Source organism: Pseudophryne corroboree, assembly GCF_028390025.1.
Source record: "Pseudophryne corroboree isolate aPseCor3 chromosome 3 unlocalized genomic scaffold, aPseCor3.hap2 SUPER_3_unloc_45, whole genome shotgun sequence".
In the NCBI taxonomy this organism is placed as follows: Eukaryota; Metazoa; Chordata; class Amphibia; order Anura; family Myobatrachidae; genus Pseudophryne; species Pseudophryne corroboree.
In genome coordinates, this window is record NW_026967536.1 from 56,029 (window position 1) to 71,648 (window position 15,620).

The following is a 15,620-nucleotide window of genomic DNA, read 5'->3' on the forward strand; positions in this document are numbered from 1 at the left end:
AGCGCCGCCTCCTCTATAACCCCACCTTTGTGCACAGGAGCTCAGTTTTGTAGTTGGTGACATGCAGTAAGCAGGCATACAACAGGGGGGCTGTAGCCCTAGTAAAAGCTTTTTAAAGAAATTCACGCCTCACAAGAAGATGCTGGCTCGCTTCCCCCTCGCTGCGGAGCTAAGTAAAAATTGGGAATCACGCCCGCCAGTGGATTCGCAGGTGGCGCAGCTGGTGGTATCCTCAGCTCTGCCCGTAACTATTGTCACGTCCCTGAGAGTGCCGACGGATAAGCGTGTGGAGGGTTGTTTAAAGGCAATTTACACCCTAACCGGTGCTGCACATAGGCCCACCATTGCAGCGACATGGGCTCCAGAAGCTGTGGAAGCGTGGGCTCAGGAGCTGGAGGCGGAGTTGCCGTCCAACGCTTCTGATCATGCTTGTCGTATATTGTCACAGCGTGTCATTACATTAAGGAGGCAGCTTCGGATACAGGTATTCTGGCAGCCAAGGTTTCTACTACGTCCATATTGGCTCGCCGGATTCTATGGTTGCGGTCTGGTCCGTGGATCTGGATTCTAAGAAAACCCAGGAGGTACTCCCGTTTAAGGGAGACATTGTTTTCAGAGAAGACCTCCACAAGATAGTGGCTGACTTAGCTTCTGCTAAAACAACGTGTCTACCTAGTACTGCCCCTTCGGTCTTGAAGGCTAAGAGTACTCCCTTTCGCTCCTTTCATCCTTCAGGGAAAGCAAAGGGTCAGGCGTACTCGAAACAGGTTCGCATTTCCAAACCAAATAAGCCCAAACGGGCCTGGGCTACCCGTCAGCCTGCTTCCAAAACTGACAAGCCTTACGCATGGGGGATCCCAGGGTGGGGGGCCGACTTCTAGGGTATACCCAGGAATGGTTGAAGACCACTTCCGATGCCTGGGTACAGTAAGTCGTCACTTGAGGTTACGCCGTATCCTTCAAAAATCACCCCCCTCAGATTTTGCCTGACACACATCCCTTTGGATCAGGTGAAGGCAAAAACTCTTAATTCGGTGGTACAGTCCCTCCTGGACACGGGAGTGGTAGTACAGGTTCCTCTGGCTCAGAGAGACAAGGGGTACTATTCACCGCTGTTCCTAGTCCCGAAACCGAATGGGTCATCCCGGCCCATTCTCAACCTCAAGTCCTTGAACAAATTTGTGAAGGTCTCCAAGTTTCGTATGGAAACTCTTCGCTCTATTGTTCTGGCATTGGAACCTGGGGATCATATGGTCTCCCTGGACATACAGGATGCTTACCTGCATATTTCCATTGCAATGTCGCATCAGCAATACCTGAGGTTTGCGGTTGGCAACCTCCATTACCAATTTCGGGCGTTACCCTTTGGTTTGACCACGGCTCCGGTCTTCACCAAGGTCATGGTGGTCATGACGGCTGTGCTCCGCAGTCAAGGGGTCAGGATCCTACCGTAACTGGACGACTTGTTGATCCTGGCAAATTTCCCAGAAACTCTCTTACGCCATCTGGATCTGACTATACAGTTTCTGCAAGCCCACGGGTGGCTCATCAACTGGAAGAAATCTTTCCTGGTCCCTGCTTGGAGCATGGTGCACCTGTTGTCATTGTTCGACACTCACAACCAGCAGTTGTTCTTGTCTCAGGAGAAAGTCATGAAGCATCAGGACAGGATTCGATGCTTCCTATCTCGTCCGCAAGTGTCGATACATTCGGCAATGCAAGTGCTAGGTCTCATGGTGTCTGCTTTAAACATGGTGGAGTATGCTCAATTCCATTCCTGCCCTCTGCAGATGCTGATTCTTGCCAAGTGGGACGGCCTGCCTCACCGGATCAGGTCTCAAATGATCTCCTTGTCTCCGGAGGTCCGTCTGTCACTGAGCTGGTGGCTTCAGGACCAACGATTGAGCAAGGGTCGTCCTTTCTGAATCTCCAACCGGTTCCTTCTGACGACGGATGCAGGTCTGAGAGGTTGGGGTGCAGTCTTGGAGCAACACTCCTTTCAGGGTCGGTGGACCAAGGAGGAGTCTCTCCTCCCGATAAACATTCTGGAATTGCGGGCGGTGTTCAACTAATTGAACTTGGCCCCAGCATTTAATACAGAACAGACCTGTTCAAGTGCAGTCGGACAACGCCACCGTGGCGTACATAAGTCATCAGGGCGGCACTCGAAGCCGCATGGCATTGAGGGAAGTATCACGGATTCTTCAGTGAGCGGAACGTCATCTGCCAGCCATATCGGCAGTGCTCGTTCCGGGGGTCCTAAACTGGGAAGCGGACTCTCTCATTCGTCAGGACGTACATGCCGGAGAGTGGAGCCTCCATCCAGAAGTGTTTCAACTCCTCGTGTACAAGTGGGGACATGATGGCATCTCGACACAATCACAAGGTTCTGGTCTTCGTAGCAAGGACAAGGGATCCTCAAGCAGCGTTCGTGGACGCACTGGCAATTCCATGGAACTTTCGGCTGCTATACGTGTTCCCTCCGGAAGTTCAAGCAAGAAGAAGAAATACTACTTCTGATCGCTCCAGCGTGGCTCAGATGGCACTGGTTCTCAGACCTTCAGGGTCTATTGATAGAGCATCCCCTTCTACTTCCGCAGTGCCCAGATTTCCTCGCTCAGGGCCCGATTGGCTTTGCCGGCGTGGTTCTTGAAGCTTCCGTCTTCAAGGCCAAAGGATTTTCTGAGGCGGTCATTCAAACCATGTTGAAGGCCCGGAAACCGACCTCTGTTCGGATTTACCATAGGGTCTGGAATTCTTACTTTGCTTGGTGTGCATCTAACAATTATGATGCTTACAAGTTTAGTACGGCCAAAATTTTGGCCCCTCTACAACAGGGCCTGGACTTGGGCTTTCGTCTGGCCTCCATCAATGTTCATATTTATGCCTTGTCGGTTTGGTTCCAGAAAAAAATTGCGACCTTGCCTGATGTGCATACGTTCACTCAGGGTGTGTTGCGGATTCAACCTCCCTATGTCCTGCCTGTGGCTCTTTGGGACCTGTCAGTGGTTCTGGAGGCGTTGCGTCTCTGTTTGAGCCTCTTGAATCTGCAGACCTTAAGTGGCTTTCCCTTAATGTATTGTTTCTGCTGGCTATTGCCTCTGCTAGACGGGTGTCGGATTTGGGTGCCTTGTCTTGTAGGTTACATTATCTGATTTTTCACTGTGATCGGGCGGTTCTTAGTACACGTCCCGGGTATTTATCGAATCAGGAGATCGTGGTTCCTGCCTTTGCCTCTCCTAACTTGTCTACCAAAGAGAGGTCTTTCGATGTGGTATGGGCTCTCCGTATCTATGTGAAGAGGACAGTTCCCGTCAGAAAGTTGGATTCTCTCTTTGTTCTGTTTGGTTTTCACAAACGTGGCTGGCCTGCTCACAAGCAGACCCTGGCCAGATGGATTAGAATGGTGATTGCACATGCTTATGTACAGGCTGGCCTTCCAGCTCCTGCTACCATAAAGGCCCATTCTACTCGGTCGGTTGGACCTTCTTGGGCGGCCTGCCACGGTGCGATCCTTGAACAATTGTGCAAGGCGGCTACGTGGTCCTCAGTGAACACGTTCATAAGGTTCTATGCCTTCGATACTGCCGCTTTCCAGGATGCTTCCTTTGGACGCCGGGTTCTTGTGCCCGCTACAGTGCATCCCCTCCCATGAGGAACTGCTTTAGGACATCCCCAATGTCATTCCCTGTGGAGCCCAGTGTACCCCGCAGCAGAAAACGAGATTTATGGTAAGAACTTACCGTTGTTAAATCTCTTTCAGCGAGGTACACTGGGCTCCACAAGGCGCCCACCCTGACGCACTTGGCTTCTTTGGGTTGGTATGGTATTAGCCACTGACACTTTCTCCTGTCATGAGAATGTGTTGTGTATGTGGCTACTAACTGTTGTCTCTTTTCCTGCTACTGAATTGGACTGGTTAACAAAAACTGAGCTCCTGTGTACGGAGGCGGGGTTATAGAGGAGGCGGCGCTATGCTTTCTGGGAAGAAGGTCAAAACTTTGAGCCTGTTGGTGCCTCGGATCAAGATCCTATTGTACACCCCAATGTAATTCCCTGTGGAGCCCAGGGTACCTCGCAGAAAGAGATTTAACAATGGTAAGTTCTTACCATAAATCTCATTTTTCCCAGCGTGGAGTCAGGAGCCATCAGCCCCTATTATACTCCTGCTCTCCCCCTCACATCATGTCACTGTGTGTTACCAGCCCAGAGATCTGACCAGTCTCCTCCCCACACTCTCTGGTGTATCTCATACATCAGGAGCCATCAGCCCCTATTATACTCCTGCTCTCCCCTTACATCATGTCACTGTGTGTTACCAGCCCAGAGATCTGACCAGTCTCCTCCCCACACTCTCTGGTGTATCTAATACATCAGGAGCCATCAGCCCCTATTATACTCCTGCTCTCCCCTCACATCATGTCACTGTGTGTCACCAGCCCAGATATCTGATCAGTCTCCTCCCCACACTCTCTGGTGTATCTCATACATCAGGAGCCATCAGCCCCTATTATACTCCTGCTCTCCCCCTCACATCATGTCACTGTGTGTTACCAGCCCAGAGATCTGACCAGTCTCCTCCCCACACTCTCTGGTGTATCTCATACATCAGGAGCCATCAGCCCCTATTATACTCCTGCTCACCTCCTCACATCATGTCACTGTGTGTTACCAGCCCAGAGATCTGACCAGTCTCCTCCCCACACTCTCTGGTGTATCTCATACATCAGGAGCCATCAGCCCCTATTATACTCCTGCTCTCCCCTCACATCATGTCACTGTGTGTCACCAGCCCAGATATCTGATCAGTCTCCTCCCCACACTCTCTGGTGTATCTCATACATCAGGAGCCATCAGCCCCTATTATACTCCTGCTCTCCCCCTCACATCATGTCACTGTGTGTTACCAGCCCAGAGATCTGACCAGTCTCCTCCCCACACTCTCTGGTGTATCTCATACATCAGGAGCCATCAGCCCCTATTATACTCCTGCTCCTCCCTCACATCATGTCACTGTGTGTTACCAGCCCAGAGATCTGACCAGTCTCCTCCCCACACTCTCTGGTGTATCTCATACATCAGGATCCATCAGCCCCTATTATACTCCTGCTCTCCCCCTCACATCATGTCACTCTGTGTCACCAGCAGCCATACTGTGTGCTAGCAATACATCTGTCTATAGTATAACATGGCAGGTATTCAATGAGAGTGTCTCTATTAGCACACGCTGGTCTATCTATAAACCACTCCTTTTTCTCTAACATCCATAAGGGATACTGGGGACTTTGTATGATGGGGTATAGATGGGGTCCAAAGGAGCCGGTGCACTTTAAAGTTCTTCCACTGGGTGTGCTGGCTCCTCCCCTCTATGCCCCCTCCTACATCCAGTTTAGTAAAATGTGCCCTCAGGAGAGGATGCCACTCTGGAGCTCCAGAGGATTTTTCTTCAGTTTATTTTAAACGTTGTTGTTGTCGGTATACCTGCACTGAGGGAGTTAGGGGGAGACGGTTACTGGTCTCTTCAGGCGTCAGAGCCGCTTCCCCGCTGCAGGACCACAGTCCTAAGAGGTTGTTGGTACCGCAGGGCATTGCGCATTAGCAAATGCAATCACAGAACACCCCTAACAATGCCGGGAGGTGAGAAGAGTGGTGAGTACAAACCGGGGGACCCGCAAGGGGGCGATTGCAGGGGCGACATACGGACGCTCTACGGAGGGATCCGCTATAGACCCCCTGTGTACACTGGCAGCGGTGATGGAAACAGACATTTATGTCACATTCTGCACCTGTTGGGAGACATTTGCCAGTATAAATTAATGTATAGCTCCGGCGCCATTACAGGGGTCGGAGCTTCCTAAGAGCGGTACCAGCGGCGTTTTGGCGCCTTCCTCTGCTTACAGTGCCGGGAGGTGTAAATAAGGAGAACAGCCGCTATTATACACACTATAGTGTCCTAAAAAGGACAAGACTCCGGTGTTGTACCGTGATACAGACAGCCTGCAGTCTCACTGAGTCTGCTGGGACTGGGTGTGCTGTTCCTCTCTCTCTGTGTCTCCTTCTCACATACAGTCTGTGCAGGCTTGCTATTCAGTCTGGGCAGGCTTGCTTGGGCATGGAGACGATGGAATACAAGGAAAGGCTTGAAAGACTAGGCATGTTTACATTGGAAAAGCAGAGACTAAGAGGGGATATGATCAACATCTACAAATATATAAGGGGACAATACACAGAGCTTGCGCGGGACCTGTTTTTGGTTAGATCAACACAGAGGACTCGTGGACATTCGCTCAGGTTAGAGGAGAGGAGATTCCGCACAATATGGCGTAAAGGCTTTTTCACGGTAAGGACAATACGTGTTTGGAATTCCCTGCCCGAGGGACTTGTAATGGCGGAATCTGTCAACACATTTAAGAATGGGTTAGATAAATTCCTAATGGATAAGGATATCCAGGGGTATGGTGCATAGTCATGCATTATAGTTAATATAAATAGGGATAAAATGCAATGGCTGACAGCAGCATCAGTCAGAAATTTTAGTCAAATCATCATGCATAGGACACCACAAATAGGTTGAACTCGATGGACAATTGTCTTTTTTCAACCTCAGATACTATGTTACTATGTAATATACTTGTCTGTGTGTGGGTGTGAATGTTTGTCTACTGTAAACATGGTAAAACACCAGTTATGCAGTGTATGTCACACCAGATTCTCTCCCTCTACGGATGGTTCCCTCTCATCTGAACAATGCAGCCAGTCCTCCCAAGTTAGTGAGGAGACTGGGGGGAGGGTCAGGAGCCATCCTGGCTCAGTGCCATAAAAACCATGATAACAGACATGTCATCCCAGCTCACTGCTAATAAGCAAAAGACACAACAACTGCAGCAGGCTGTAGCAGACCTAGCTGCAAGGGCAGAGGATAAACAGCCCCTTCTCCCTAGTTCAGGGCCACATAAGCGTAGGCTGCCTGAGTTACTCTCAGAATCTGAGGACGAGGTACAGGAGGAGGGGGAGGAATGGGATCCTATTACAGAGGACTCACCTTCTGCCATACAGCAGTCGTTTTTCTTAGCACAGAAAAATAAATTAGTGTCACTTTCCCTGATTCTAAGGAACTAGATGACATGTTTAAGTTAACCTGGAAAAATCCTGATAAAAAATACCAGGTGACAAAACGGTTTCTGCACACTTTCCCATTTACTCCAGAAGGCAGGAAACACTGGGAGAGCCCTCGGCAGTAGACGTATCAGTCTCCTATCAAAGAAAGTGCTATTACCAGTCCCTGGCTCCTCTGCATTAAAGGAAAATAGAGACTACACTAAAGTCTATTTCTCTTACGTCCTAGAGGATGCTGGGGACTCCGTAAGGACCATGGGGTATAGACGGGTCCACTGGGAGCCAAGGGCACTTTAAGAATTTTATAGTGTGGGCTGGCTCCTCCCTCTATGCCCCACCTACCAGACTCAGTTTAAAAAATGTGCCCAGAGAAGCCGATCACAGCTAGTGGAGCTCCTGAGGAGTTTTTCTGTTTGTTATCTTACAGGCAGGCTGGGTGTCACCAGCATGTCTGCTTCGTGGGACTTAGGGGGGAGAACGGCCCAACTTCCTGAAGAGTTAATGGTCCCGTTACTCTGCTGACCGGACACTGAGCTCCTGAGGGTCCTACTCGCAATCCCCACGGCGAGCGTATAGACCCGCAGCATGCTGCCACCCCTAACAGAGCCAGAAGTAAGGAGAGTGGTGAGTATAACACTGGCGTCCCAGCTAGTGGTTCACCAGCGCAGATGGCGGCACATGGGTAGGAGCGCAGCGCTGCAAGGCTGCGGCTCCAGGCTTTCAGTACACACTGATGTATGATCGCACTGAGGGGCGAGCTGATAGTCACAATACCCAGGACACTGGCAGATACAGCCTTACAGGGGTCTCACCCATCGTGTATGCATAAAAAATACCTCAGGCCAGTATAAAATGCGGGAAGACCGTGCGCCATCAAGGGGGCGGGGTCTTCACTATGAGCGGATCCAGCAGCTCACCAGCGCCATTTTCTCTCTGCAGCTCACACATAAAACGCTGCCCCTCCATATCAACTCCAGACTCCCTCGGCGGTACCAGGGGGTTATAGAGGGAAGGGGGGGGGCAGCAGTTATGTCCTTACTAATACCCTATTAAGGGTATTTAGTCCGCACCTGGCTAAGTTATTTGTTAGCTAATGGGGCGCTGTGTAGAATTGCGCTTACTGCATATTCTCGTGTGTGTGTGTGTGTGTGTGTGTGTGTGTGTGTGTGTGTGTACCTCACATTACAATATCCAAGGAGTGTGTTTCCTGCACAGCAGAATGTTTTTCCTCCCCAGGGGGATCCCTACAGTGTACTCAGGACAGTACACATTCTCAGGCTACTGGGTCTGAACCGCCTTGGCTGGACTCCATAAGGGGGATGATTACTAATATTTCTAATAAACTCTCCCATACTGAGCAGGAGACACAGTATTTGAGAAAGTCTATGGAGAACCTGATGAATAAAGAGTCAGCCCCCACACCAGCGACTCAAACCCCTCCCATTTATCCACAGAAGTGTACACTGGCCCAGATATTGCAGGCTGACACTGATGACGATGCCTCAGATACAGGGGACGGTGAGGTGGATCTGGAGGGGGGGGGTGCAGCTCTTGCTCAAGGGGTGCAGGCTCTGATAGAGGCCATTTGGGATGTATTGAAGATTTCAGAAAAAGTAACCGTAGAAGAGGAAGAATCTTATTTTCATGTAAAAAAGATCCTCGGTTACTTTCCCTGCGTCAAAAGAGTTACGTTCTCTTTTTGCAGAAACTTGGGTAAATCCAGAGAAAAAGTTTCAAACCCCTAAAAGATTGCTCAGCTCATTTCCTTTCCCTCAGGATGATAGGAAGAAATGGGAAAATCCACCGATAGTGGACGCCTCTGTATCTAGATTGTCACGTAAAATTATTTACCTGTCCCAGGCGCAGCCTCCTTAAAGGATACGACTGACCGCGGAATTGAGACCACACTCAAATCTCTGTACACAGCTGCTGGGGTGGCCCAAAGACCCACTATTGCTTGTGCGTGGATATCTAGGGCCACTGCAAAATGGTCAGGTAACCTAATTGATGATTTAGATTGTTTGCATAGGAGTGAAATTTAATTACTCTTGCATTACATTCTGCAAACTTTATGGTGAAGGCCATGAAGGAAATTGGCCTGCTCAACGCACGTGTCAGTGTCAGCACACAGAGGCTTATGGCTACGCCAGTGGACTGCGGTTTCGGATTCCAGGAGAAGCATGGAGAGCCTGCCCTTCACAGATGAGGCCTTGTTCGGAGATGAACTGGATACCTGGATATTCAAGGCGACTGCGGTTAAGTCGACATATCTTCCTTCCGCAGCAACCCTGGCTAGAAAATCATATTCTGCCCCTACGTTGCAGTCCTTTCGGGCAGCAAAATTTAAAAACAGATCCAAAGGTTCCTCCACTGCCTTTAGAGGTGGTCGAGGAAAACCAGAAACCTGCAACTACAGGTTCTCAAGAACAGAGCTCAGGTTCTGCTTCCTGAAAGTCTTCAGCATGACGGTGGACCACACTGCCTGAAGAACAGGCAGGTGAGAGCACGTTTAAAGGATTTCAGTCACGTTTTAAGGATTTCAGTCATATCTGGGCAACATCATGCTTAAATCCCTGGGTCAAAGATCTTATTGCCCATGGATACATACTGGAGTTTCAAGAACTCCCACCTCACAGATTTTTAAAATCACGCTTACCAGCTTCTCAGGAAGCAAGTATAATCCTGCAACAGGCAATTCAAAAGTTGGTTCATACACAGGTCATTGTCCCAGTTCCACCTCAGCTACAGAATAAGGGTTATTTTTCCAACCTGTTCGTAGTACCGAAGCCGGATTGTTTGGAAGGCCCATCTTGAACCTAAAATCCTGAACCCATACTTATGGATATTCAAATTCAAGATGGGGTCTCTAAAAGCGGTGATCTCAGGTCTGGAGGAAGGGAAATTCCTGGTGTCTCTAAATATCAAGGATGCGTACCTCCATATTCCAATCTGGCCACCTCATCAGGCTTATCTAAGGTTTGCAATACAGGACTGTCACTACCAGTTCCAGGCCCTGCCATTTGGCCTCTCCACAGCACTGAGGGTGTTCACCAAGTCATGGTAGAGATGATGATGCTTCTCCTCCGCAAACAGGAAGTGAATATAATTTCATACCTGGACGATCTACTGATAAAGGCATCCCCCAGGAAGAGGTTATTACAAAGCATTGCCCTCTCAACTCAACTACTCCGGGATCACGTGTGGATTCTAAACCATCCAAATTCACACTTGGAACCGACAAATAGGCTTCCCTTCTTGGGAATGATACTCGATACAGAAGTACAGATGGTGTTCCTTCCATTGGAAAAGGCATTGGTGATCCAGTCAATGGTCCGGGATGTCCTGAAGCCAACTTGGATATCGGTACATCAGTGCATTTGCCTACTGTGGAAGATGGTAGCCTCCTACAAGGCACTGCAGTACGGAAGGTTTCACACAAGGCCCTTCCAGCTGGATCTCTTGGACAAGTGGTCCGGATCGCATCTTCACATGCACCAGAAGACACGCCTGTTGCCGAAAGCCAGAATTTCACTCCGGTGGCTACAGACTTCTCACCTGATTGAAGGCCGCAGGTTCGGGATTCAAAATTGGATTCTACTAACCACATATGCAAGCCTCAGAGTTTGGGGAGCAGTCACCTAGAGGGAAAACTTCCAGGGAAAATGGTCAAATCAAAAAGCCATTCTACCAATAAACATTCTGGAACTTAGGGCCATATACAATGCCCTTCAATAAGCGGCACATCTTCAAGATCAAGTCATTCAGGTACAGTCAGACAAATAAACTGGCAGGGTGGAACAAAGAGCAGAGCTGCAATGTTAGAGGTAACAAGAATTCTCCTCCACCAAGGAGAGTGGGTCCTCCACCCTGAGGTGTTCGGTGACGTGACAAGTCGGTGGGGAGTTCCTCAGATCGACATGATGGCCTCTCGTCTCAGCAAGAAGCTCAGGTGGTATTGTTCCAGGTCGAGAGACCCACAAGCAGTGTCGGTGGACGCGCTGGTGACTCCGTGGGTTTACCAGACAGTGGCTACAGACTTCTCACCTGATTGAAGGCCTCTCCACAGCACTGAGGGTGTTCACCAAGTCATGGTAGAGATGATGATGCTTCTCCTCCGCAAACAGGAAGTGAACATAATTTCATACCTGGACGATCTACTGATAAAGGCATCCCCCTGGAAGAGGTTGTTACAAAGCATTGCCCTCTCAACTCAACTACTCCTGGATCACGTGTGAATTCTGAACCTTCCAAATTCACACTTGGAACCGACAAATAGGCTTCCCTTCACTTCTGCTCTTCCCAAAAATTCTCAAAATAATCAAAAAGACAAGGATTCAGGCAATCCTCATTGATCCAGACTGGCCAAGAAGGGCTTGGTATGCGGATCTACCGGAGTTGCTCCTAGAGGATCCGTGGCCTCTTTGCGAGGACCTTCTTCAACAGGGGCCGTTTATCTATCAAGACTTACCACAGCTACGTTTGACGGCATGGAAGTTGAGTATCAGATTCTATCCCGATAAAGGATCCCGTACAAGGTAATTCCAACCCTGATCCAACCCAGGAAGGGATTAATGTCTAAGCATTACCATCATAATTGGAAAAAATGTGTCTTGGATTGAATCCAAGCAGTTTCCTGCGGTGGAGTTTCAACTGAGATGTTTACTTCTCTTTTTGGAAGCAGGTGTGGATGTGGGCCTTTAGATGGGCTCTATAAAAGTCAAGATTTCAGCCTTGTCCATTTTCTTCCAGAAACAATTGGCTGCCCTCTCTGACGTTCAGACGTTCTTAAAAGGGGTTCTGCACATCCAACCGCTCTTTGTGCCTCCTACAGCACCTTGGGATCTCAATGTGGTGTTGCAGTTCCTGCAATCAGATTGTTTTGAGCCTTTACAGGCGGTGTTGGCCTTAGTGTCAACAAGACGTGTGTCAGGGTTGGGGGCGTTGTCTCATAATGTGAGGATACAGAGTTCTTCTAATCACTCAGACACAGAGCAGATGAAACCAAAGTGATGGTTTATTTCTCACAGCACACAGGAATATATAATTCACAGGAAACAGACGTAAATATAGCCCAGAAACAATATACAGGTAGCAGTCCAGATAGTAAGTCCCAGTAGAGGATTTAGGTCCACAGTACTTCCACACAGAAGTTCCAGATAAACAGGTCCACACAGCAGAACTATCACTGAGCCCCTTAGAATGTAAGCTCTCACGAGTAGGGCCCTCTTCCCTCATGTGCTCACCTTTTTCTTACTTTAATAATTCTCAACTGCCCAAATCACGCAGTTTTTTGGCCACCTGGAACTTATCTCTGTCATTTACTGGTGTAGTTACGCTTGGTTACCCTGTACTTGTCCTAAATTGTTTTCAACTGTAAGTCACTGTTTTCCTGTTTTGATTATGTGCATGTGTACTCTGTAATTGGGCGCTGCGGAACCCTTGTGGCGCCATATAAATAAAGGATAATAATAATAATAATAATAATAATAATAAGAGCCCCTACTTAATATTTCATGAGGATAGAGCTAAACTCAGAACGCGTCAGCAATTTCTTCCTAAGGTTGTATCGGCTTTTCATATCAACCAACCTATTGTCAGTGGCTACTGACACCTCGGCTACTTCAAGGGCCTTGGATGTTGTAAGGGCCTTGTAGGTGTATGTAAAGCGGACAGCTCATCACAGGAAATCGGATGCGCTGTTTGTGCTTTATGATCCCAATAAGATTGGGTGTCTAAGCAGACAATTGCTCGCTGGATCAGGCTTACTATCCAGCATACTTATTCCATGGCAGGATTGCCGGTTCCAAGATCTGTACAGGCCCACTCTACTCGTTCAGTGGGTTCTTCCTGGGCAGCTTCCTGGGGTGTCTTGGCTTTACAACTTTGCCGAGCGGCTACCTGGTCAGGTTCGAACAGGTTTGCCAAGTTCTACAAGTTCGATACTTTGGCCTCTGAGGACCTTCAGTTTGGTCACTGTGTTCTACAGGAACCTCAGCACTCTCCCACCCGGTTTGGGAGCTTTGGTACATCTCCATGGTACTAAATGGACCCCAGTATCCTCTAGGATGTAAGAGAAAATAGGATTTTAATTACCTACCGGTAAATCCTTTTCTCGTAGTCCGTAGAGGATACTAGGCGCCCGCCCAGTGCTTTGTGTTTTCCTGCATATTTACTTGGTTAAGTATTGTTGGTTCAGCTGTTGCTGTTCCTGTTCAAGTTTGCTTAGCATGGCTTTCCTCTTGTTATGTGTGTGCTGGTTCGAATCCCACCACTGTCCTTGTATATCCTTCTCTCGAAGTATGTCCGTCTCCTCAGGCACAGTTTCTAGACTGAGTCTCATTAGAGGGGCATAGAGGGAGGAGCCAGCCCACATTATTCAATTCTTAAAGTGCCCTTGGCTCCTAATGGACCCGTCTTTACCCCATGGTATGAAATGGACCCCAGCATTATCTACAGACTACGAGGAAAGGATTTACCGGTAGGTAATTAAAATCCTATAGCTGGTGTATCACAAAGACCTGTGATAGCGGGTTGCTGGATGACACATGCCATTCACACATGGGAGGGTCAAATTCAAGAGGTCCTTGCAGGAGATATTTCCCTGGTAACTACAGTGACTCTCATAAAGCACAATCAGGACAGTGCACGCGTCTTGTTTGACTCTCTCAAGGAGATAGGTGCTATTAGCGCTAGGACTACTGCCATGGCAGTGTCGACGCGCAGAGCTTTGTGGCTGCGTCAGTGGATAGCGGACGCAGATTCCAAGCGCAGAGTGGAGTCTCTTCCTTTTTCAGGGGAGTGGCCAATCGGGGTTGAGTTGGATACGTGAATTTCAAAGGTTACTGCAGGGAAATCCATGTTTCTCCCCTCTGGGGCTCTGCTGGCTAGGCGTTCCTACCCAGGGCCATCTACCCCGTCCTTTCGAACTGCCAGGTTCAGATCAAGAGCCAGATGCACCTGAAACGTGACGAGAGGCTCTGGAGGCAAGACAAAAAAAACAGCTGCCGTAGGTTCTTGGGAACAAAGCACCAGTTCAGTTTCCACTAGGGCCTCAGCATGATGGTGCCCCCCCACCCTGATTGGATCTTGAGGTGGGAGCTCGACTGCGTCACTTCAGCTGCATCTGGGAAAGCTCCTGCCAGGATACCTGGGTAAAGGACCTCATTTCTCAGGGCTACAAGCTGGAGTTCAGCAGCGCTCCTCCCCAACAATTTTTCAAGTCAAGCTTACCAGCTTTGGAGGATACACGAGTTACGCTGCAACAGGTCATCCTAAAGTAGGTCCATTCCCAGGTCATTGTTCCAGTGCCAATACAACAACAGGGAAAGGGTTACTACTCCAACCTGTGTATGATACCAAAACCGGACGGTTCGGTAAGGCTAATTCTGAATCTAAAATCCTTGAACCCATACCTAAAGGTTTTCAAGTTCAAGATGGAATCCTTGTGAGCAGTGATTGCAGGTCTGGGAGAACGGGAGTTCATGGATATAGAGGACGCTTATCTCCATATCCCGATTTGGCCGCCTCACCAGGCTTACCTGCAGTTTGCCCTGCTGAACGATCACTACCAGTTCCAGGCGCTACCCTTCAACCTGTCCACAGCTCCGAGGGTCTTCACAAAGGTGATGGCGGAGATGATGTTCCAGCTCCGAGTCTAGGGGATCAGTATTGTCCCTTACCTAGACGAGCTCTTGATGAAGGCTAGATCCAGGGAGCTTCTTTTTCTCAATATAGACTGCACTATTCAGCTTCTGTCACATCATGGATGGATCCTCAATTTACAGAAGTCTCACCTGGAGCCTACTCAGTGGCTCCTGTTCCTGGGAATGTTTCTGGATACAGTGGCTCAAAAAGTGTTCCTCCGAGAGGACAAGGCAAAGACACTCCAGGATGTGGTCCGAGCAGTTCTACGGCCAAATCGGATCTCCATCCATCTTTGCATAAGATTGTTGGTAAAGATCTAAGCCTCATACGAGGCGATCCAGTATGGAAGGTTCCATGCCAGAACATTTTAATTGGATCTCCTGAGCTAGTGGTCCGGTTCACATCTTCAGATACCCCGGATCATACACTACCGTTCAAAAGTTTGGGGTCACTTAGAAATGTCCTTTTTTTTTTAAGGAAAAGCACTGTTTTTTTCAATGTAGATAACATTAAATTAATCAGAAATACACTCTATACATTGTTGATGTGGTAAATGACTGTACTAGCTGCAAACGTCTGGTTTTTAATGGAATATCTACATAGGTGTATAGAGGTCCATTTCCAGCAACCATCACTCCAGTGTTCTAATGGTACATTGTGTTTGCTAATCGTGGTAGAAGACTAATGGATGATTAGAAAACCCATGTGCAATTATGTTAGCACAGCTGAAAACAGGTTTGCTCTTTAGAGAAGCTATAACACTGGGCTATCTTTGAGTTAGTTGAGTGTCTGGAGCATCACATTTGTGGGTTTGATTATACTCTCAAAATGGCAAGAAAAAGAGAACTTTCATGTGAAAC

The 15,620-nt window shown here is 48.6% G+C and overlaps 1 protein-coding gene across 1 annotated transcript in view; it reads left to right on the top strand.

Annotated features, from left to right (window-relative positions):
- LOC134984257 (zinc finger protein 208-like) overlaps window positions 1–15,620 on the top strand; it is a 276,214-nt gene that overhangs the window by 2,528 nt on the left and 258,066 nt on the right. The gene's annotated exons all lie outside the window — the stretch shown is intronic.